This window comes from Lithobates pipiens, unplaced genomic scaffold (genome assembly GCF_037356315.1).
Source record: "Lithobates pipiens isolate NorthernLeopardFrog02 unplaced genomic scaffold, aLitPip1_a1.2 Scaffold_23, whole genome shotgun sequence".
NCBI classification, from domain to species: domain Eukaryota; kingdom Metazoa; phylum Chordata; class Amphibia; order Anura; family Ranidae; genus Lithobates; species Lithobates pipiens.
The window spans coordinates 333,874,547-333,890,474 of record NW_027507785.1 but is presented as its reverse complement, the minus strand read 5'-3'; the positions used below and the strand labels follow the sequence as shown (position 1 = coordinate 333,890,474).

General features: G+C 52.1%; 1 pseudogene; it reads right to left on the bottom strand.

Annotated features, from left to right (window-relative positions):
- Positions 1 to 14,515: 14,515 nt before the first annotated feature.
- Positions 14,516 to 14,623, bottom strand: LOC143928528 (U2 spliceosomal RNA; annotated as a pseudogene).
- Positions 14,624 to 15,928: the final 1,305 nt, after the last annotated feature.

The window sequence follows — 15,928 nt, the reverse complement described above, 5'->3', positions numbered from 1 at the left end:
CAGTATCCACCAAATGCAGCCTACCAATGCCCACCAAATGCCGCTTATAAGTGCTGATCAAATGCAGCCTCACCAGGGCCCACCAAATGCAGCCTCATCAGTTCCCACCAAATGCAGCTTATCAGTGCCCACAGAGTGCAGTCTCATCAACGCCCACCAAATGCAGCCTACCAGTGCCCATCAAATGCAGCCTACCAGTGCCCACCAAATGCTGAGCCGGTACAAGAATTTTTGACTACATAGGCAAAGTTGCGTTTTGCCTACCTCCTCCTGCCTTCTCGAACGGGCTATACAGCGGGCGTAGGATGTGCTCACTGCAGCCGGCAAATTGTGGAGCAGGCGAGAAGGGGAATGTACACACTGCAGGGGGCACACTGTGGGCCGCTGAGTGGGCGGTGGAGGTGCACACACGGAACTGACGTTTCCCTGGCACTTCGGCGCCCCTCCTCTGAGGCACCTAGGTGCAGTGCCCCCCGCGCACCCGCCCAGGATTGGCCCTGGCTAATGATTGATCACAGGGACCCGCTGACTCTGTCATTCACTGAAGAGAGCGCTGTGTTATAATCAACACACAGCTCTGTACCCTGACAGGCGATCTTGCTGGGTTTTTTATTCCCCGCAAAGCAACAACAAGATTGCTTAAAGTGGTAGTATGGTCAATTTTTTAACTTTTACCTACAGGAAAGCCTATAATAAGGCTTACCTGTAGGTAAAAAAAATATCTCCTAAACCTGTACGGTTTAGGAGATATTCCCCTCGGTATGCGCCGCTGACTGCAGCGGCGCATGCGCACAAGGGGGTTCTCTCCGCGAAAATCCGGCAGCGCTCGTCCGGCCGGATTTAAATCTCCCGCGCGCATGCGCGGGAGTGACGATATCGCGGCTCCGGCCACTCACAGCGCCGGAGCCGCGATACCCGGAAGAGACGCCGAGGGAGCATGTCGGCTTCCTCGGCGTGGATCGGGCGAGATGTCGGGGCCTCGTTCTAAGGTAAGTATTTCATAATGAGCTAGTATGCGGTGCATACTAGCTCATTATGCCTTTTGCTTTGCAGGTTTAAAAAAAAAAAAAAAAAAAATGCGGGTTTACTACCGCTTTAACCACTTGCTTACTGGGCACTTAAACACCATTCTGCCCAGACCAATTTTCAGCTTTCGGTGCTCTCACAATTTGAATGACAATTACTCAGTCATGCAACACTGTACCCAAATGAATTTTTTGTCCTTTTTTTCCCACAAATAGAGCTTTCTTTTGGTGGTATTTTATCACCTCTGGGGTTTTTATTTTTTGCACTATAAATGAAAAAAGACCGAAAATTTTGAAAAAAAACGCATATTTCTTTGTTTCTGTGACAGAATTATGCAAATTATTAATTTTTCTTCATAAATTTTGGTCACAATTTATACTGCTACATGTCTTTGGTAAAAATAACCCAAATTAGTGGATATTATTTGGTCTTTGTGAAAGTTAGAGAGTCTACAAGCTGTGGTGCGAATCGCACAAAATTGATCACATCTGATGTACTGGTGGACTATCTCGCTTCTTGTGACCCGAACAAGTCAGGAAAGTGCAAATACCCCCCAAATCACCCCTTTTTGGAAAGTAGACATTCCAAGGTATTTAGTAAGAGGCATGGTGAGCTTTTTGATGTTGTCATTTTTTTCCCACAATTCTTTGCAAAATTAAGATTTTTCATTTTTTTTTTTTCTCCACAAAATTGTCATTGTAATGGGTTATTTTTCTCACGTGGCATGTGTATACCACAAATGACACCCCCCAAAAAATTCTGCTACTCCTCCTGAGTATTACAATACCACATATGTGTGACTTTTTCACAGCCTGGCCACATAGAGAGGCCCAACATGCAGGTAGCGCCATCATGTGTTCTAGGAACATAAATTACACATCTAACTTGTTGACTATTTATTACACTTTTGAAGCACCAGGACAATGACACGTGACACTGATGACAGATGGCACTGATACGTGGCAATGATGACACTTATACGTGGCACTGATGACAGATGGCACTAATATGTGGCACTGATGACAGATGGCACTAATATGTGGCACTGATGACGCGTGGCACTAATACGTGGCACTGATGACACGTGGCACTAATACGTGGCACTGAAGACATGTGGCACTGAAACGTGGCACTGATGACAGATGGCACTAATACATGGCACTAATATGTGCCACCGATGACAGATGGCACTAATACATGGCACCGATGACGCGTGACACTGATGACAGATGGCACTGATAAGTGGCATTGATGACACGTGACACTGACAACAGATGGCACGGGACACTGACAGGTGGCACTGATGACAAATGGCACTGATACGTGGCACTGATGACAGATGGCACTATGTGGCACTGATGGCACGTGGCACTGACGACACATGGCACTGGGGGCAGGTGGCACTGGGGGCAGGTAGCACTGGGGGCAGGTAGCACTGGGGTGGATGGCACTGGGGGCAGGTAGCACTGGGGTGGATGGCACTGGGGGCAGGTAGCACTGGGGTGGATGGCACTGGGGTGGATGGCACTGGGGAAGATGGCACTGGGGCAGAATGGCATTGGGGCGGATGACACTGCTGGGGGCGGATGGCACTGCTGGGGGAGGATGGCACTTTAATTTTATTTTTTTACTTTTTTTTTTTTCCCACAGGCAGAACGGCTGCCGCTGCAGCCGTTCATCTCTCCCCTCTCCCCTCCTCGCACTGTCTGTGCGAGGAAGGAGAGCGGCGCTGAGAGATGATCTCATATGTTTACATATGAGATCATCTCCCATTGGACACACCGATCACGCTGTAAACGGCCGCTGTGATTGGCCGTTTACAGCGATCTGTGTTTGCCTGTCCCCGGGGGACACGGCGAACACAGAACTTCCGCGATGCGCGCCCGCGGGGGCGCGCATTGCGGAAGTAAACATCGGGCCGTCCAGGGACGACCGCCCGGACGAAGGCGCCTGCTCTACGGCCGTCATTCGGCCATAGGGCGGGCGCGAGGAGGTTAATAAAAGCACCACATAACACAACTGTACACAGGCACAGCTAATCCCTTACACTCCCCTAGATATTAAAGTGATTGTAAACCTTCTAAAACAACATATCTAGTTTAAAATAGAAAGAGAGGCCACGGAGCAGCAGCCGAAGGCTGCTAAGCGGAGGGACAGCATGACAATTGTTTGCATGCACTGTCGCCGTTTTAACGAGTATTGCATGGGCCGCTTTAAGAAGCCGGGAGGCGGGGCAAAAGGGGGGGCGGAACTAACACGTTCGGCGGGAAGCCGAGCGGAAGCCAGGTCACTCGGAGAGCGGAGGAGGAAGAGATTGGACGTACCCTCGCCGCTCCTCCGTCTATCCAAGATGGCGTCCGCGGACTTGCTGGCTCAGCTCAGGGCCGTTATCGCACAGGAGGGCGCCGCATGGCTACAGGGGCAAGTGGCGGCCTTGGCGGCAGAACGGGAGGCGGCGACGGACGGGGGGACGCCGGTGACACCTCGGGCGCGGCGTTCCAGGCCGCCCGAGCGGTAAAGTCCGGGAGCGGGCCGCGTGGGGCCCCCGCGGGGGGCGCCCACGCCTGCAGCGAGCGAGGGCGACATCGAGCGGGATCCACAGCGGAGGACTGGGCCACCGACCTCCACCCCATCGGGGGAAGGGAGTAGCAGGTACTCGGCCAGGAGCAGGGCCAGGAGGAGGGGACTGGGGAGCGTGGCTGGGAGGCAAGGGGGATCGCCCCTGGATTCAGCGCCCCCTGCTCGGCGCAGATGCATGGGCCAGGCCGGGGGGGATGGAGAGGTCGGTCCGCAGCGGTCAGCTGGAAAGCGGGTGGGGGCACGGCCCGGCGTGGCGGCCCCTAGTCCCAGGGGAGATGGCGGGGTTTCCGGTGGCAGCCTGGACAATGGACGCAGCCTGGCCGTGGGGCGGGGGACGAGGAGCCGGCGAGCTGTGAGGTGCAGGAGCCCTTCACCTAGCAATGTGGGAGGAGCGGGCGGTCGGGTGGGCCGGGCCCCCAGAGAGGTTCATCGCAGAACCCCGGATGGCGGAGCGGGCCCGTCGGGGCGTCCTTCTTCCGGACCGGTGACGGCCGTGGCCAGCGACCGATCGGAAGGTGAGCTGTCGGAGTCTGATGGCGGTGATGTCCGTGACGCGGAGTCGGCGATGGGTCCCTGTGCGGCGGCTGCAAGGCCCAGTCCTGGGCAGCCCGGTGAGTGTGACACTTCTTTTTCCATATCTACACTGTTGCTTGACTTGTTGGGGCAGGGTAGCGTACGGGGTGCGCCGGCGGCCGGCGGTGGGTCTGCGGGATTGGCGGGCGCGTCCAAACCTGCGGAGCCGGCAGCGGGTGGGAGGCAGGAGGGCCTAGGGGGGTTGTTGGCGGGCCTGAAGGAGCTGGTTCAGAAATTTGAGGGGGGCTTGGCGGGCGGGCCGGCCCAGGCGTGGGCGCCGGCGGCCGCCTCGGCGACCGCCGGAGCGGTCCCGTCTGGCGTGGAGTCCGCTCCGGCGGTGGCCCTGGGGGTCCCAGCAGCTGGGGGGGCAGCGCCGGCGGGCTTGGCGGCCCCCGCGGCTGACGGGGGTTCGACGAAGTCGGGGGAACAGAGCGCAGACCTGGTCAGGCTGGCGGACGCGGCTAAGAGTGAGGTGTACGTTTGCTTCGAGGGACCCTTGGGGGCGCACTTGAAGCAGGAGGTGAAGGAGAAGATTTGGAAGGGTGAGTACATCGAGATCTTTACCCTGCTTCCGCTGGAAAAGTTCAACCTGGACCGGTTGAAGCCTGAGGAACGGAAGAAGGAGGACGAGGAGAAGCGGAGGTATAGGTTGATTCCGCGTACTTTTTCGAATTGGCTCCAGGCGTTTGCCATTCTGGCGAGCGTGGTAGGGGAGAAGGCACCGGAACATTGCTCCGCGTTGTTCGTGTACCTGGAGGCCATCAGTGAGGCGCATAGGACGTACGGCGGGGTAGCGTGGCTCAGGTATGACGAACAGTTTCGACAACGGATGGCGGTTAGACCCTCGCTTCGCTGGGACCATAAGGACATCAGCCTGTGGATGAAGTTGATGACGGCTGCGAGGGCTCCCAACCAGTTTTTTCAGCACGGGGTCGGAGGTTCAGCTACCCCCGGACAGCCGACCGAGAAGCGCTGGGGTTATTGCTGGCAGTTCAACGAGGGCACCTGTAAATTCGGACCCACCTGCCGCTTCAAGCATTTGTGCTCGGGTTGCGGCGGGTCCCACCCCCTCACCAGATGTTTTAAAAAAGGAAAGGGGCGCGCGGGAGATGCTGTCCCGAAGAGGGACGACCCCGGTGCGAGTGGAAAGGATGCGGCCTTTCCTCAATAGATATCCGGATCGGGAGGGGGCGCGGGTGCTGGAGGAGGGTTTTACGGTTGGTTTTCGGATCCCCAGTTCGTTGGCTGCCCCTCCTCCCGTGGCCAACAATTTGAAGTCCGCGATGCAACACCCGGAGGTGGTGACGGACAAGTTGAGCAAAGAAGTGGCATTGGGCCGCATGGCCGGCCCATTTCCGGATTCGCCCCTCCCCCATTTAGTGGTTTCGCCGCTGGGGGTAGTCCCCAAGAAGGAGCCCAACAAGTTTCGTTTGATTCATCACCTGTCCTTTCCGAAAGGGGGCTCTGTTAACGACGCCATCTCGCCGGAGGATTGTGCGGTGACGTACACATCCTTTGACGCGGCGGTGTCCTGGGTGAGGAGGTATGGACGGGGGGCCTTAATGGCTAAGTCGGATGTCGAATCGGCTTTCCGGCTCTTGCCAGTGCATCCTGATAGCTTTTGGCTTCTCGGGTGCTGTTGGAAGGGGGGGTTCTACGTCGACCGTTGCCTGCCCATGGGTTGCTCCATTTCATGCGCCTTGTTCGAACAGTTCAGTTCTTTCTTAGAGTGGGCCGTGCGGGACGTGTCGGGCATCAACTCGGTCATTCACTATTTAGATGATTTCTTGTGTGTAGGCCCGGCCGGCTCGAATGTTTGCGCAGTCCTCTTGGGGACGTTACAGCACTTGGCGGGCCGCTTTGGGGTCCCGCTAGCGCCGGGGAAGACGGAAGGGCCCACAGTCTGCATTACGTTTTTAGGGATCGTGATCGACTCCGAAAGGATGGAATGCAGGTTGCCCCAGGACAAATTGGAGTCTTTGCAGGAGGAAGTGCGGGCGACAATTGGGGTTCGCAAGCTGCAATTGCGGCAGTTGCAATCTTTATTGGGCAAGCTCAACTTCGCGTGTCGGATTATTCCAATGGGGCGTGTTTTTAGCCGCCGGTTGGCCTCGGCCACGGCGGGGGTCCGGTCACCTACTCATTTCGTGACTCTAAAACAGGAGCACAAGGACGATCTTGTGGTGTGGCAGGCCTTTTTGGCCTCCTTCAACGGGCGCGCACTGTGGATGTCGGGTCCCATTAGCAATTGGGATCTGGAGTTGTTCACTGACGCGGCTGGGTCGTCGGGTTTCGGCGCTTACTTTAAGGGCCAGTGGTGCGCAGCACCGTGGCCTGCGGAGTGGGCCGATGCCGGGCTCCTGAAGAACCTGGTGTTGCTTGAACTGTTTCCCATTGTGGTGGCCTTGGAGATTTGGGGGGAGTCTTTTAGGAATTTGAAGGTACGCTTTAATTGCGACAACTTGGGGGTGGTGCACGTGGTTAATCGGCTGACGGCGGCCTCTGGGCCGGTGGTCAGGCTAGTACGCCACTTGGTGTTGCGTTGTTTGCAGGTTAATGCGTTCATCTATGCTGTGCATCTGCCGGGGGTGGAGAACAATTTGGCTGACGCTCTGTCTCGTTTTCAGTGGGACAGGTTTCGGGGGCTGGCACCGGAGGCAGAGCGTCACGGGGTCGCATGTCCGGCTTGGATGTGGAACATAGCGGTGGAGTTGCAGCGCGGTTGATTGAGATGTCGGTGTGTAAGGCAACATGGAGGGCATATTCAAAGGTCTGGCAGGAGTGGTCGGAATGTCTTGCGGCGATCGGCATGGCCCCGGGTGAGGCGGGCATGGCTCAGGCTGTATTTTACTTTCTTTGCAGGGATATGGACAGGGGGGTTTCGGCGGCCTCCATAGACAGGAAGCTGGCTGGGTTGGCCTTCTTGTTTAAATGGGAAGGGAGTCCGGATTTTACCAAGGAGTTTTGGCTGCGACAAGCGGTGAAAGGGTATCGGAGGGCGCATAGACAGAGGGATGGGCGGCGTCCGGTTTCCTTTCAGATGCTCCGGGGTCTGTGCACGGCGGTGGAGGCAGTGTGCGGGTCCTCTTACGAACAGTGCCTCTTTAGGGTGGCTTTTTCTTTGACGTTTTTTGGGGCTTTCCGGATTGGGGAGCTGTTCTGCCCGGCCAAGTATCGGGTCGGGGGGTTGGAGGCGTGCGATGTGGAATGGGGTCAGGATGGGGTTAGAATTTGGTTGCGCAAGTCTAAGACGGATCAGGGGGGAGTGGGGTATTGGTGGAAGTGGCCCCCATTGCGGAGAGGGACATATGTCCGGTGTGGGCGGTGGCGGCTTTCCTGGGCGTACGGCCACGGGTGGCGGGCCCCTTTTTTATACATGAGGATGGTTCCTTTTTGTCTAAGTTTCAGTTCAATGCCATTTTTCAGAAGTGCGTCGCGGCAGCGGGGTTTGACCGGGGCTGTTTTTCGTCGCACTCTTTTCGTATAGGGGCGGCTACTGAAGCGTCCAGGGCCGGGCTAAGTGCGGAGGCGGTGAAGAGAATCGGACGGTGGGAATCGGGGAGGTTTAAACTGTACGTTCGGCCTCATTTGTTGGGTTAGGCCTGAGTGGGGGGGGGGGGGGGGGGGGGACATGCATTGGTATGGGACACCTGTTGTTGGTTTTTATGTATTTACTGGTTTTTATTTACAGGTTCGGAAGTGGCTTTGGTCTGGATTCTGGGCCATTCATATGTGTTCTGGGGTTCGAAGAGAGCTGATGTTCGTCCAAACGGGAGACAGCTTGGGATTCCCAGACATGAAGCCCAGGTTCGATGGATAGGGGTCCCTGGCATGCGATGGAATAGGGTGCTGGGTGAGGTCCATAGGTTTGCTCGCCTGGACAGGCCGCCTGATGTATTGATCCTACATGTGGGGGGCAATGACATGGGGGTCAGGTCCATGAGGGACCTCATACGTGATATTAAGTGCGACAGCCTTCGGTTGAAGGCTGCCTACCCGGGCATGGTCTTGATATGGTCGGATATGGTGGGCAGGATGTCATGGAGGTGGGCGCAGTCTGACAAGAAGGTGGACAGGGCCCGGGTCAAGGTCAACAAGGAGGTTAGCAGGTTTTTTGGTAGGAATGGGGGATTGGCAATTAGGCATCGGGAATTGGAGTTTGAGACCTGGCGATACTTGAGAAGTGACGGGGTTCATTTAAATGAGGTGGGGACGGACTTGTGGGCGTTAGGCCTGCAGGAGGGGATCCAGAGGGGACTGTGCGTGTGGCGGTGCTCGAAAGGGTAAGGCTTTACCACCTTTCGAGCTGTGGCTGGTTGTTTGGGGGGTCAGTTTAGAAGGGTAAGTGGTGCAGGTGGTAATTAGGTTGTACCCATCCATGGGGATGGGGATGGTTGTTGATGTACTTCCTGGTTACAAGGGGGTAACCGGAGGAGAAAAGGGGTAGGTCACTGCATTGGTTTGGGTTTAGCCTCCGAGACAGGGGGGTGCCGTCTGGAGGTCAAGAGGTAAAATAGATGGTGCAGTGACCAGTAGGGTCTTGGATATGCTAATGACCCATGTTCCAGTGTTAAAGGAAAAGTTTACAAGTTATTATTATTAAAAGTTATTTATAAAAGTTTATATTTTTTATTTATATATTTTGGTTAATAAATCAAGGCCTTTGGCCATTTACTCCAAACACAGTCTGGTCTGGTTTAATGGGGGGAAAGGGTTTGGAGGAAGGGAGGGGTGGAAGTGTCAGACAATACAAATGTCATGAAAGGCAACACATTTTTGTATAGATATATAAAAAAAACATTATAAATACCCCTTTTTTCCTTTTTTTTTAAGCGATCCCGTTCCCTCTGTTCTCAGCTGCATAAGAGCTGGGGGGAGGAGAAGCAGCAGCACACTGAGGTTCCCAGGGGATGGCTGTGCAGTGGGGGCGTGTCAGGACAAGTCTGATCATTGGAGGAGAGCAGGCTGAGTTTCCAGCACAGCTAGAGAACTGACCATGCCGTGCTCTCCTTTTTTAGCGTGGTCAGCTTTTAATAGGAAAGCAAGGCAGCCGGCAGGAACAACGGGGATTTCACGTAAAGGAAGCAATGGAAAGAGAACAGAATACTTTCTCATACCAGTACATGGGACAGCAGCCACATATCAGGAATAGGAAAATGTTGAGGTAACAAACACTTTAACCCCTTCCCAGCCAGTGTCATTAGTACAGTGACAGTGTATAGTTTTAGCACTGATCACTGTATTGGTGATTTCAGAGCCAGTTAGGCAGTTCATCCACAGTGGCAGTTAGTGTCAGATTGTCCGCCGCACTATCGCAGCCCCATTATAAGTCGCTGATCGCCGCCATTACTGGTATGAAAAAATAAATAAGTACAAATTCCAGTATATAGCCCATAGTTTGTAGACGCCATAAATGTCACACAAACCAATCAATATACGCTATACCAATATATTGGAATTTTGTTTTATCAAAGAGATGTAGGAAATACATATTGGCCTAAATTTATGAAGAAATTAAATTTTTTACATTTTTTCTTGGATATGTTTTATAGCAGAAAGTAAATACTGGGATTTTTTTTTTTCATTTTTTTTTTTTGTTTATATAAAAAAAAAAAAAAAAAAAAAACAGTGGCAATCAAATACCACCAAAAGAAAGCTCTATTTGTGTGGAAAACAATTCTATAAATGTCATTTGTGTACAGTGTTCCACAAGTGGGCAATTGCCAGTTAATATAGCGCAGTGCAGAATAGAAAAATATGGTCTGCTCATGAAGGGGGGTAAAACATTCCGCTGGGTAAGTGGTTAAAGGAGAAGTATAGCCAGAGCTGTTCTGGCCGGACTTCTCCTTCAGTCAGTTCTGCACCCCTGTGACCCGGCGTTAGCCCGCTGTACGATGACGTCACAGAGCCGCTCCAGGTTCGGGAAAGATCCTGACTTTACACCCAGATTCCAGGACCGGCAGCCCACGCTTCTGTTTTTACCTCTTTTACCTCTCCATTTGGTTCCTCCTTGGACTCCAGGTGGGGTCGTTGTTTTTATTTATACCGGACATGGTATTGCCTCTTAGGGGTATGGACATGTTATAGACCAGGGGTTTCAAACTGGCGGCCCTCCAGCTGTTGCAGAACTATAAGTCCCTTCATGCCTCTGTCTATGGGGAGTCATGCTTGTAACCCTCAGGCTTGCAATGCCTCATGGGAATTGTAGTTCTGTAACAGCTGGAGGGCCACCAGTTTGAGACCCCTGTTATAGACCCTTAGGGGGTATGGGTATGGACATGGTATTGACCTCAGGAATATGGACCCCTTAGGGGTTTGGACATGGTGTGGACCTCAGGGATTTGGAGCCCTTAGGGGTTTCGACATGGTGTGAACCTCAGGGATTTGGACCTCTTAGGGGTTTGGATATGGTATGGACCTCATGGATATGGACCGCTTAGGGGTATGGACCTGGTATTGATCTTAAGGATATGGACCCCTTAGGGTATGGACATGGTATGGACCTAAGAGATATGGACCCCTTAGGGGTTTGGACATGGTGTGGACCTCAGGGATATGGACCCCTTAGGGGTTTGAACAATGTACGGATCTCAGGGATATGAACCCCTTAATAGTTTGGACATGATATGGACCCCTTAGGGGTTTGGACAATGTATGGCTTGATCTTAGGGATATGAAGCCCTTAGAGGTTTGGACATGGTATGGATCTCAGGGATGTGGACATTGTATGAACCTTAGGAACATGGAACCCTTAGGGGTTTGGACATGGTATGGACCTCAGGGGTATGTGGTGGTATGGACCTCAGGGATATGGACCCCTTAGGGGTTTGGACATGGTATGGACCCTAGGGATATGGACCCCTTAGGGGTATAGACATGGTATGGATCTCAGGGATATGGCCCGCTTAGAGGTTTGGACTTAGTATGGACCTCAGGGATATGGACATGGTATAGACCTTAGGGATATGGACCCCTTAGAGGTTTGCACATGGTATGGACCTTAGGGATTTGGACGCCTTGGGGTATAGACATGGTATGGATCTCAGGGATATGGACCCCTTAGGGGGTTGGACATAGTATGGACGTCAGGGATATGGACATGGTATAGACCTCAGGGATATGGACCCCTTAGGGGTTTGGACATGGTATGGACCTTAGGAATATGAAACCCTTAGGGATATGGACATGGTATAGACCTTAGGGATATGGACCCCTTAGAGGTTCGCACATGGTATGGACCTTAGGGATATGGACACCTTAAGGGTATAGACATGGTATGGACCTCAGGGATAAGGTCCTCTTAGGGGTTTGAACATGGTATGGACCTTAGGGATATGGGCCCTAAGATGATATGGACCCCTTAGGGATATAGACATGGTATGGACCCCTTAGGGGTATGGATATGGTATGGACCTTAGGGATATTGACCACTTAGGGGTATGGACATGGTAGGAAACTTAGGGATATGGACCCATTAGGGGTATAGACATGTATTGGACATGGTATGGACCTCAGGGGGTATGGACCACTTAGAACACATATGTCAAACAAAAGGCCCTTGGGCCAAATCCTTTCTATGTGGCCCTCGCACCCAGTTTTGAAGCTGGAATGTGGCGAAATTCTATTGGGTTTGCACACTGTGCATAGTGTGGCCATAAATATGGCACTCTGTACACAGCACACCCCTGAACTCTGGATTCTGTACACAGCACTCTTTACTTAACACACTTCCGAACCCTATACTCTGTGCATAGGGCTCCCCTGAAGCGCACTCCTAATCTCAGCCCTCTGCACTCTGTACACCGCACATCCCAGAACACTGCATTCTGTGCCTAGGGCTCCCCTGGAACTTCCCTCTTTATGTAACATACTCCTGAACCCTGCACTCTGTGCATAGGGCTCCACTGAAACTTCCCTCTCTACGTAGCACATTCCTTAACCTTGTACTCCGTGTAGCGGGGATATAATTGTGTATTAATGCAATTAATGTGAAGTACAATGCAAATCTATGGACAATGTTATTCACTAGTATTGGATGCCATCTAGTGACCAAAACTGGAAATGGACTTTAGCTATTTTCCTTTCTATGGTGTTGGAAAGATAACAGGAAGTGACTGTGTTTACTTTGGTCATCTGACCTAATTTACCCAGGAGTCTGTGTGACCTACCCATGAACTCTTTGATATGCAGTGCATGCTGGGTAGGGTATAAAAGGGACTGCAGTGGCCATATTTGATCTCTTGGAACCACGTTGCCTGCCTGTGCAGAACTGTGTGTGAGGTTCCCGGACACATCGATAGTCACCGCAGAGTGCAAACCGGACTGTTTGCTGGGTGACTTGATGGAGCCAAGAGCTGGTGATCAGACCGATGGGGATCGGAGGCGCTTGTTGGAGCAGCGGAGAGCCGGATCTAGTCGGTGGAGTGACACGGAGCATCTGGCCTAGTCAGCAGAAGCAATCTGCAGCTGCAGGACTCAAGGCATCACTCAGAACTCTGATCCGATTGGTGAGCGGGTTGCGGCTCACCGTTTAATCTATTACACGTACTTAGACTTACTAATAGGCTTTGCTGGAACCTGTTGTTCCACGGAAGTGCAACTGAGCAACTGACACTTAGTAGGCCCAAGGCCCGTTACACTTTGATACCTAAGTGTGATTACAAGTTCTGGAGTTACACCTGGAGTGTTCCAAGTTAACTTTCTCTACTTACCCCTTTGGATTAGTTATTTGAGAAACTATTTAAGGTAGCGAAGAAAGAAGATAAAGGAGGAAATACATTAAGTGAGGCCTCACGTTAGACTTTAAATAAGGGGAGCTCCCAGGTCTAGATAGTAACATACTTGCATGTTGTTTATTGTATTTGCCTGTTGACTTATGTTGTGCTGACGTTCTATGTTGGAACGACAGTACAAACTCTGTAACCACCTATTTGCTATATTTTCAGTAAAGTATTCCTGTTTAAGAGTACAAGTGTGTGTGGTTTACTGTCTTCCCCCACCAGGTGGAGCCAGAGGATTCTGAGGGATAGACACAGGTACATTATATTGTTTACACTGTATTGTATTATTATTGCACCACAGCTGTGCCAAGGGGACAGAGTCATTCAGAAGGGGGGTTTCTCAGTAGAGTACAGGCCTAATTCAAATCAGTAGCTCCTTCGGGGGTCAGTGCTACATCTGTATGTAGAGCTCCCCAGATACAACCGACTCTTTGAGGGCAACCATACTGCTTTTTTTTTTTTTTTTTTTTTTTTGAAAAAGCCCATGGCGTGCAAACACACCCAAAAAACTTCCACCCGGTGCATAAAAAAAGTGCACACACATAAAGAGTGACACACTAAAAAGTGCAGACGGGTGCCTGATGTCCTCCAAAAGAAGGACCATACCCTGATCCCCCGGGGCGTTAGGCTCCAGACGGGGACTGAGGTACCAGACTCAACGAGTGGGACCCGGACGAAACCGGAATCCCTCCTTTCCCCGGGAGGACTGCCGAAACAGAACCTCCTAGGTACTTGGTACTGTGGGGGCTTCCCCGAAGGTAGGCCCCCCCTCATGGAGATTGGACCAAGCCAGAAGGCCTATGTCCGCTCTCCCACAAGACGTTCAGGATTGGTCCGAGGACCGACACCCTACTAATCAAACGTGAAGTGACACACAGTGACAAACACACAAAGATAAAATAAATAAAAAGTGGGGAAGGGATAGTGAAGAGGAGAGTGAAAAGTGACCATTGTGAGATACAATGGCCGGCCCTCCGGCCAGGAATCAAAAATTCCTCTGGTCCTAGCCAAAAGGCCGGGCCCTAGAGGCAGGTGTAAAAAAAAGCGTGTAATGGTGACGTGACCTAGGTGCCTAAATCAAAGTGCTGACGCACAGTGAAAGAAGGCACCCCTGGACTGCCACTCCAGGGGCACATCACCATGGGCTTTCCAACAAAAGCATCCCCGACAGCCCAGCCCAGACCACAACAGCCCCCACCCCTATCAGGAAGGCATGGAGATCAAGGAGCTTAGTGAGACCCTTTACCATCAGGTCCCACCCTCACTCCCGTCACTCCCACCTAATTACATCCAGGACGTACTGACCGTTCCCCCCTCCAGGCTAAAGGGGAACAAGCGTTCCAATCCCGAAAAAACTGACTGGGGCTAAAGCTGCCACAATCCAAGCCGGTCTGCCAGGGTCCCCTCCCCTGGCGCCGACCAGTGGTTCTCTGCCCTCACCAGGTGCATCCTTCCAGATGGCTCAGACTCGACCATGCATCGGCCCCCAGTTTACTGTCGGGCGGCACGACGTGGCCCCTACCGAAACCATCCTTCGGGATGCAAATTACACCATCGGAGAGCGCCGCCCAAACCCTCTCAAATAGGGATGGACCAGCGCCTCCTTTGGCAACTGATAAGAACAGATACTACACTTGATCTTAGCCAAAAGGCCGAGAAGCAACCATACTGCTGATGCAGCCCATGATGAGATTGAGTTTGACACCTCTGACTTAGAGGTTTGGACAAGGTATGGACTTTAGGGCTATGGACATGGTATGGACCTTAGGGATAAGGACCCCATAGGGGTATAGACATGGTATATGGGCATAGTATGTACCTTAGGGATATGGACCTCTTAGAGGTTTGAACATGGTATGGACCTCAGGGATATGGATGTGGGGTGAACCTTAGGGATATGGACACCATAGGGGTATGGATATGGTATGAACCTTAGGGATAAGGACCCCTTAGGGGTTTGGACATGGTATGGACTTCAGGGATATGGACATGGTATAGACCTTAAGGATATGGACCCCTTCAAGGTAGAGGTTTGGACAATGTATGGATTGATCTCAGGGATATGAACATGGTATGGATCTCAAGGATGTGGACATTGCTGAAACCTTAGGGACATGGAACCCTTAGAGGTTTGGACATGGTATGAACCTCGGGGGTATGTGGTGGTATGGACCTCAGGGATATGGACCCCTTAGGGGTATGGACCTCAGGTATATGGACATGGTAAAGACCTTAAGGATATGGACCCTTTAGGGGGTATGGACACGATATGGACCTTAGGGATATGGACATGATATGGACCTTAGGGATATGGACATGGTATGGACCTTAGGGATATGGACATGGTATGGATGGACCTCAGGGATATGGATCCCTTATGCCATGTACACACGACCGGACTTTCCAGCAGACAAGGTCCGACGGGATCAGTCCGTCGGACAATCCGAATGCATGTGGGCTAGTCTGATCGTTTTTCGGAAAAAATTCAGATGGACCTAGAAATAGAACATGTTTCAAATCTATCCGACTGACTCAATTCTGACAGACTAAAAATCGTGAAAACCCTTCATCTGTGTGCTTGTCTGATGGACCAAATACAATGCAAGGACAGCTATTGGCTACTGGCTATTGAACTTCCTGTTTAGTCCTGTTTACGTCATCACGTTCAAGACGAACGGACTTTCGAACGGCTTAGTCCGTTCGTGTGTGGCCAAGTCGTTCGTTCGGAAGGTCTGTCGGACCTCTCCCGAAAGTCCGTCGGACCTAGTCTGCCGGAAAGTACAGTCGCGTGTACGCGGCATTAGGGGTTTGGAGATGGTATGGACCTCAGGGCTATGGACCCTTTAGGGGTTTGGACATCGTATAGACCTCAGGGGCTATGGACCTTAGGGATATGAACATGGTATGGACGGCAGGGATATGGACCCCTTAAGGGTATGGACTTTAGATATATGGACCTCTTAGGGATA